The sequence below is a fragment of the Papio anubis genome, chromosome 4 (assembly GCF_008728515.1).
Source record: "Papio anubis isolate 15944 chromosome 4, Panubis1.0, whole genome shotgun sequence".
Taxonomy (NCBI): Eukaryota; Metazoa; Chordata; class Mammalia; order Primates; family Cercopithecidae; genus Papio; species Papio anubis.
Window position 1 is genome coordinate 162,369,380 of NC_044979.1, and position 8,837 is coordinate 162,378,216.

Sequence of the window (8,837 nt, forward strand, 5' to 3'; positions counted from 1 at the left end):
TACTCTGTACCACTGTACTACTCTAGGAATTGGCCAACTCTGGGAGGGGCAGTCCCTCAGACTCAGCAAGGCCTCAAGAGGGCAAAGCATCAAATACAGAAGCTAGAAAATGTAGTTATTACCGGATCTTTTTATTTACTTATTTATTTTTTGAGACAGCATCACTCTGTTGCCCACACTGGAGTGCAGTGACACAGTCTCGGCTCACTGCAACCTCCGCCTCCTAGGTTCAAGCTCTTCTGCCTCAGCCTCTGGAGTAATTGAGATTACAGGTGCCTACCACCATGCCAGGCTAATTTTTGTATTTTTAGTAGAGACAAGGTTTCACCATGTTGGCCAGGCGGTTCTTGAATTCTTGACCTCAAATAATCCACCTGCCTTGGCCTCCCAAAGTGCTGGGATTACAGGCATGATCACCTGTGCCCAGCTACAAGATCTTTATGTCTGTTTATACTGATTGATTTTTCTCTTTGTTATGAATAACATACCCTTGCTTCTAAGAATGTTTAGTATTTTTTGATTGGATCAAGTGAAATTGTTGAGTGTCTGGATTCTGCTGTGTTTCTTTACAGAGTATAAAGTTGGTGTTGGTATGCATTTAAGTTACTTTCAGATTAGTTCGATCACCTTGATGTATATTTTTAAGTTTTGCTAAAGTGGATCCAGAAGAGATTCACTCCAAGGATATTTCAGCCCTCCTACTAAGGTACAAATTTAGTTTTCCTTATGGAATTATTTTTGTCTTATTATTATTGAATATCATGAATGCTTATAATGTACCAAGAAGTGCACTAAAATGTGCAACAGAACATGAAAAAGGTACAGCCTATATCATTTTCTCATAAAACTGTTAAGTGGCGTTAGGCATATAAATAAACTAAATATGTGAGCAACAGTGGTGTATGAAAAGTGAGATACTGTACAAAGTTTTGACCAATAATAAAATATGTAGAAACAAAAATATTTAAATTACACTGTATTCAGTAAGGTGGGCCCTGAAAAAGTCTGTTAGGGCTTCATAAAAGTGTACGTGCTTTAGCATTTGAGCATCTATTGTGTACTGCTAGCCTAGCATTGTGCTAAGTTGTAGAGATACAATGGTAAAGAAAACACATCCCTGGCTACAAGGAGCTTATCATCTTCTGAGGTACAAAGACAAGCCAATAGTGCTACTAGAAGAATAAGTTGTTTGTGTTGTGAAATTGTGTAAATGTAAGTCAGTCATTAGGCACCAGGGAGACCTTCTAAGATGAAGCTGTATAAACTAAAAACAAATGATTATTAGAATTTTGTCTGACAAAGGAGTGAGAAGATTGGGAAAGCGGTGATTCATAGTAGAGGAAAAATCACACATAAAAACTTAGAGCCACGAGAATAGTGAACATTTATGGAATGAAAGTTATAGTAGTTTGTTTCTCGTAGAACATGCTAGTCAGGAATAATGAAATATGGCACACAGCAAGACAAAATAGGCAGGAAGTGGTCAGCTGATGGAGAACTTGCCATGAAATATGAAAGAGTCTGTATCTTGAGAAGAATGGGATCCTTCCAACGGTTTTCAGCACTGGAGATTATGGACATGAAGCTCAGGAGAGAGGCCTGAAATGGTTGCTCATGCAGAGACTTGAAGGATTAATGTATTAGTTCATTAGGGCTGCAATAATAAAGTGGATGGTTTAAATAACAGAAAAACAACAAAAACGGTTCTAGAGGCTAGAAGTCTGAGATCAAGGGGTCATCAGAATTGGTGTCTTCTGAGGGAGACTCTGTTCCATTCCTCTCTTCTTGGCTTGTAGATGGCCATCATCTTTTTATGTCTTCATCTCATCATCCCTCTCTATTTGTGTGTGTCCATGTTTCCTTTCTTGTGAGAATACTGGTCATACTGGATTAAGGCCCACTTTAATGACCTCATTTTAACTTGATTACCTCTGTAAAGACTATTCCAGAATAAGGTTTCATTCTGAGGTATTGGGGGTTAGGACTTCAACATATGAATTTTGAGTGGACAAGATTCTACCCCATAACACCTCCGTGTAAGAGCTGGGAAGGGAGAGTGGCTAAGTTGTGCAAATGTGCACATTGGTCAGAGATTAACTTATGTCATGTAGATTCAACACCCATGAAGTGAAATAAAATGGATAAAAATGGCTGGAAGGTAAATTTGACAGTGGCAATAACAATATGGATTGAACTTGGCAAAGTTATGGAGCAGGAAAAATAGGTATTGAGGCATCCTCTACTGTGATGTTAGGAATTTTTTTTAAATTCTCCACCAATTTTAATTTGTAAATTCTCCAATTAAAAATTTGTCTTAGTCTTACCCTTCTAGGACTTGGTTACTAGGCTATAGTACATATTACTATACACTATATGTAAAGAGTATTAGACTGTATTTTTGTCTTGTTACCAGATAAGGAAATAGTCATTTAAAGCTATTTTTTCCAGCCATGAAGTCAGGGTATGATTAAACAAAATTCCATAAATAACTTGATCACTATGAAATGAAATCTCTCTTCTTATGTTTGGCATTCAACTGGTTACATCAGATGTTGTTTCAAAAGTCTTTTCTCAACAACAGTAAAATACACAGCCTGATATTCCCATTGAGAGTAGACCAAATTCTTTTGACCTAAAACTAGAACTAGTGAGAGAGTGAGAGAGTTGTATAAAAAATTACACCCATATTAAAATGGACACGTTGCTCTTACCTCTAAATAGACAAATACTGGAAGCATTACAAATGAAGTAATGTTTTAATATTTCACAGCTCAAAAATTAAGTGCTAAAGTCTTTTTTCCCTGAATTTGTGGAAAACTATTTTTATTGCTTGTGGTATTCCTGAGAAAATGAAGGTTCTGGATTTTGATTCAAGATTCCAATGTGTGTATTTTCTAGGTCTTTGGCTTCATCGCGTTTTTTTCATAGCTGACCCAGCTTTCTGCAGAAAAAAGGGCAGTCAATATATTTGGAGCCTTGGCTCTCTAAACTTTAACCACACAAGAAGAGACAGAGTCTCTCTATTTGTTATAGTCCCTAAATACTCTAGCTTAGGACTGATATTCACCCTTGAACAACCAGCTGTATCTAGGCCCGGAATCTTGGGGAAGGGCCCTGCCAATCTTCGATGAGGTGATCACTAGACTAATCCCTTATAGTCAGGGTAACAGGGAACTAATCAAGTATGTTGAAGCTCACATGAAGCACATATGTAGGTACAAAGAGTTAGGTGGAACATGGAGGACAGAAGTAAACTCCAGAGAAAAGAAAGTGCGGCCAGGTGCCGTGTCTCACGCCTGTAATCCCAGCACTTTGGGAGGCTGAGGTTGGTGGATCACCTGAGGTCAGGAGTTCAACACCAGTCTGACAAACACGGAGAAACCCCGTCTCTACTAAAAATATAAAATTAGCTGGGTGTAGTGGTGGATGCCTGTAATCCCAGCTACTTGGGAGACTGAGGCAGGAGAATTGCTTGAACCCAGGTGGCGGATGTTGTGGTGAGCCGAGAGTTGGGAGGTAAATGCATAAATGGAGTTGGGAGTTGGGAGGGAGTTGGGAGGTAAATGCATAAATGCATAAACTCCATTCATGCATTTATGCATAAATGGAGTTGGGAGTTGGGAAGTAAATGCATAAATGCGTGAATAAATACCTTGTCCAAGATGGTAAGAGTAACAGAGAAAAGTGAAAAGGGGAAAGGAGATAAGAGAGCTGAAGTGAATGTGGCTGCATATTATATGAGCAATCAGCAAGCTTAACTGATAAGGTAGCATTGAATAAAGGCCAAAGGAAAGCAAGGAATGATCCATGAGGATCTCTGAAGAACATTCTGGTAGAGGGAATGGTTTGTGGAAAAAAAAAACTACAATAAACAAAAACTTGTTTTTCTCTAATCATGGCATATATATATATATATTTTATTTATCTCCCATCTCCATGTCCACACCAGAAAGTAAGCATCATGACATTATGGACTTCGCTTTGTTCGCTGTCTCATTTCCAAACCCTAGACCAGTGTTGGGCACAGAGATACTCAAAAAGGTTTACAGAATACATGAGTTAAGAATAAATACACACACACACACACACATATATACACACACACACATATATATGTAGATTAGCATGCTTTAGAAATTTACTTTTCTTTAAATAATATATAACTGGATATAAAACAAAGTGAAGATTTTACTAACATTAGGTTTGGTTAATCATGCCTATGATAACCCACAAGTAAAGCACACTATTGCTGTCCTTATCCCCGCATGATACTTGCAAGAACAGAAAATAGTCCAATGCACATTAACATTTGAAACTAAAACCTATAAAATAATGATAAATGATATAATACTCTTCCCACAATAGGAATTATATTTCTAATTTCTGAAATATCAAAAGAAGTAACATTTAAAAATAGTTATATATCCATCCCCAACCTTCTCTTGATTTATGTTAGAGTTTACCTTAGAAACAAATCTAACTTTACCTTAGAAACAAATATAATTCACTGGCGATGTAGCCACTGTTGCCATGGCAACTACCAACATCAGTATGGCCAGTTACCAAGATATGGCCCAGTGACTCAGGGACGTCTCTATATTGTACAATTTTTACACCCATCGCAGCAATGAACAATATCATCATCATCTTAATTTTGAAGAATGGAAAATGAGAAGAACATTTACTGAAGAAATTGGAGACCAGGTATGGATACTTTAGTCATCACGTTTGTTTAGTGACTCTTGGCTGAAAAGCATACCAGGCAATGTAGAAAGAGTATTTACATTTCCCTCAAGTTTTCTCCAAGACTGCCATGGACACGGAGACTCATAGTCATGCTAAATAAATATGTTTTAAAAAAGACTGACAATCAAGAATATCAAACATTAAAGAGAGCCTGATTAAGATATCTTGGGAAATAAAAATGCTGGCAGCTGCTGGCAGTAATGTCTTTGTTACTATTTTCTAATTTCTTGCAAAGAAAGAGATGTCAATGTATCTGACAGATTCCTTTAGTTACTGCCCAGGCAACTGTATAGACTGGTGAAGACAAACTGCCAAAAACTGTGGCTTCTTTAACTCCAATTAACTCCCCCTTCTTCTATCTCCCTTGTTGGAATTCTACCAAGGCAGCATTTTATTTATTTATTTATTTATTTATTTATTTATTTTTTTTTTTTTTTATTTTTTTTTTTTTTTGAGACGGAGTCTAGCTCTGTCGCCCAGGCTGGAGTGCAGTGGCCAGATCTCAGCTCACTGCAAGCTCCGCCTCCCGGGTTTACACCATTCTCCTGGCTCAGCCTCCCGAGTAGCTGGGACTACAGGCGCCTGCCACCTCGCCCGGCTAGTTTTTTTTTGTATTTTTTAGTAGAGACGGGGTTTCACCGTGTTAACCAGGATGGTCTCGATCTCCTGACCTTGTGATCCGCCCGTCTCGGCCTCCCAAAGTGCTGGGATTACAGGCTTGAGCCACCGCGCCCGGCCCAAGGCAGCATTTTAAATCAAAGTGTCTGTCATCCATTTCTGTTAGTTCTAGAGAACTTTGATTTCAAGTTCAAAACACAATTAAAATATTTACTAAGGTTAACCTAGTGTTTGAGTATCATGTAATATATATTTATTTGTTCTTGGAGTAAACATAACATTTATTTTTCCACAAACAATACTATTTTATAGATTTATTATGTCGGAACATATGATTTGCAAAAAGATTTTAAGTAACCTTTGATATAAAGTGATATCTTCAAAGTATATTTTAATCATCTATCAATTACTAAAATTGTTTAGGAGTGCATGATTAGAATGTATAAAGTAAATAAGGCAACTTCAAGCTTTATACTACGTTCTACTAAATGATAACAGACTTTTGGAATTACTATTTGTCCTTATATCAGGTATAAGGTAGAGTTTTACATGTTATAAAACAATCAGGTAGAGTTTTACATGTTATAAAACAAAAAACATTGATCAATTTTTAAACAATCTAAGTGTTTTATTTATGATTAAGTTATATCATGCCAAATTCCTTCTAACGCAGAGCATTCTGATTTTCTTAGAAAATATGTTCCAAGGTTTTAATGCCAAAATAGAAAGTAAATACTACGCCTTAAGCAGTCAACTGCTTAAGCTGACACAACGCCCAATCCATCAAGAGTTACAAAAGGAAGTAGAATAAACCTTGGTATTTATAAAAGAAAGAGCAATCAACTCGGAGAGTAACTAGATCTGGCTCTTTCACTAATTGAAACTACAGAACAAGGACCAAGTCATTTGACGCTAAAATTTACCACCCTCACAAATACCTTCCAAGGTCACATCTCCATTTTTTTTTTCTCTTTAAGTTGAGGTCAGACAGGGTGGCAGAGACATTAGTACTTGTTCATTTTAAGTTTTCATTTATTGTACATTTGAAGGTTCTACTTCTCTGTCTCCTTTTAGTTACATGGAGCTGAAGTGATGTGTGTCACATCCAGGAAGAGCCATTTAATTGCTATGTGAGACTCTAGCAATCTCTTGGAAATTGTAGAGGAAGATCATCTTACAAGGGAGGTGCCACAAGATTGAAGCATCCTTGATTTCTAGGTCACCAAATGGAAACAGGTTGTCCTGGATAGTCACTGCGATTCACAGTAAACTTTCTATGAACAAGAAACAAACTATAAAGGGATTAAGTCACTCAGATTGTGTACTGTTTTGCTACTACAGCATGATTTAGGTTATTCCGATTAATTCAGACACTAGAACTAGAGTTAGTATGGCACTGTTAAAAAAACTCTAAAACATAAGTCACTGACTTAGTTGCTGGGCAATGTTCAGCTTCTAGGAATATGGCATGAGAGGCTGTAATTATGACAGAGGACTGCATTACTTACGGCACAGCAAGCACCATTGTGTTGCTTCTTTTTGTACCCCAAATTCAATGGAGGTAACGTGGAAAGGCCCGGGTGGATGGTGCATACATGGTTGGTTTGCACCATACCCGAAGAACCCCAAGTTTAAGAAATCTGAATCTTCTCTTGGGCTGCAAGTAATCTGTTTGAGCTTTGCCCGAGAGGGGGAGAGAGAGAGAGAGAGAGAGAGAGATAGAGAGAGAGAGAGAGAGAATATCTTTATTTTATTGGAAAGCAAACCAAACTACCTTCTGGTCCATAGGGAGATAATATATCCTCCAAAGCTGTTTGCTTGCTAACATCCTTAAAAAATGTATCTGGAACAAAGCTAGCTGGTGCCTGTGCTCAAAAGACAAGCAGAAATGTAAGAAACCCATGAGAATTGCCTCCCTAACCACTATTTCTGTTTCCTTGCTTAGTCTTTCCCGATGCATCTCAAATTCTACTTCTTCATGAAATTTTTCTGGACTCCACCAGTCAAGTACATTTTCCTCCTTTTAACCTTGCTGTATTTTGTGTTTCTCTTTTAAGACACATATTAGTTTGCACTTTTTCATTGTTTATGTAGTTTTTTTATCACCACATTCTGAGTATTGGAAGTTTCTGGGTAGCAGATACTGTGTTTCGTTCATCCTTACATCTCTTATAGCAGATGATACATCTTTTACTTAACTCTCATCCTATGTTTGAGAAACTGTTTTACTAACATAATATGCATGGAATTCCTACGAATCAGATAAGCAACTGTCCTAAGGGAGATACGATCAAGGCATCAGAATACAACAAAAATACCTAAAATGTCTTTTAAAGTATAATTTACTTTAGTCAAATGACATCCCTGAAATATTCAATAATAAGAGATATTTTTAGTAGAGTGCAACCTGAAGAAAATCTAGACAACTTTGTAATTATGTTTTTTTTTTTTTTTTTTTTTTTTTTTTTGATTCGGATTCCCGCTGTGTCGCCCAGGGTGGAGTGCAGTGGCCGGATCTCAGCTCACTGCAAGCTCCGCCTCCCGGGTTTTTACGCCATTCTCCTGCCTCAGCCTCCCGAGTAGCCGGGACTACAGGCGCCCGCCACCTCGCCCGGCTAGTTTTTTGTATTTTTTAGTAGAGACGGGGTTTCACCGTGTTAGCCAGGATGGTCTCGAACTCCTGACCTCGTGATCCGCCCGTCTCGGCCTCCCAAAGTGCTGGGTGTAATTATGTTATATATTATAATTAGTAGCATGAAAAGGTTTTTCTACCATTGCTGCTGCTACCACCAGCGTTACCTTGATCACTTTTTGCTGCTACTACCATCAGTGTGTTGCTACAGCGGGTTTCCAAATTGCATGTTTTAAACTTTATTATTTTATTTTATTTTGAGACGGAGGTGGGTTCTTAGCCATGCCTGGCTAATTTTATATTTTTACTAGAGACGGGGTTTCACCATGTTGGCCAGGCTGGTCACAAACTCCTGACGTCAAGTAATCTGCCCACCTCGGCCTCTCAAAGTGCTGGGATTACAGGCACGAGCCACCGTGCCCGGCCACATGTTTTTAACTTTAAAATAGTGCAAAAGCAATATGCATTTAGTGGAAACCATACTTCGAATTTTGGATTTTGACCTCTTTCTTGGCTAGCAAAATATGTTACCATACCCTCTCATGATGCCGGCAAGCAGAGAAAGTTGCAGCTCCCACTCAACCACGCAATCACAAGGATAAACAACCGATACTTCTTACCTGATGTCTTCCTTAAGAACACTGCACCTGTCATCAACAACCATCAACAAGTGTTGATGACCCAGTGCCTCCTACCAGCTATTCTCAAGCCTCATCAGAATAAAGAGAAATTGATGACCCTGTCACTTCAGTGTTTCCATCATCTAGCAATTAATTTTATTTCAATGCTTTAAACATTCTTCATGCCTGGTGTGCTTTCGGTTGTGTATATTCGTGGTGAG

At 38.1% G+C, this 8,837-nt stretch overlaps 1 long non-coding RNA gene across 1 annotated transcript; it reads left to right on the forward strand.

Moving 5' to 3' along the window:
- Nucleotides 1–3,483: 3,483 nt before the first annotated feature.
- On the forward strand, nucleotides 3,484–6,679 carry LOC116274580. The gene is made up of 2 exons (XR_004183357.1): nucleotides 3,484–4,704; nucleotides 6,439–6,679. It is a non-coding gene; the product is annotated as an uncharacterized LOC116274580 (long non-coding RNA).
- Nucleotides 6,680–8,837: the final 2,158 nt, after the last annotated feature.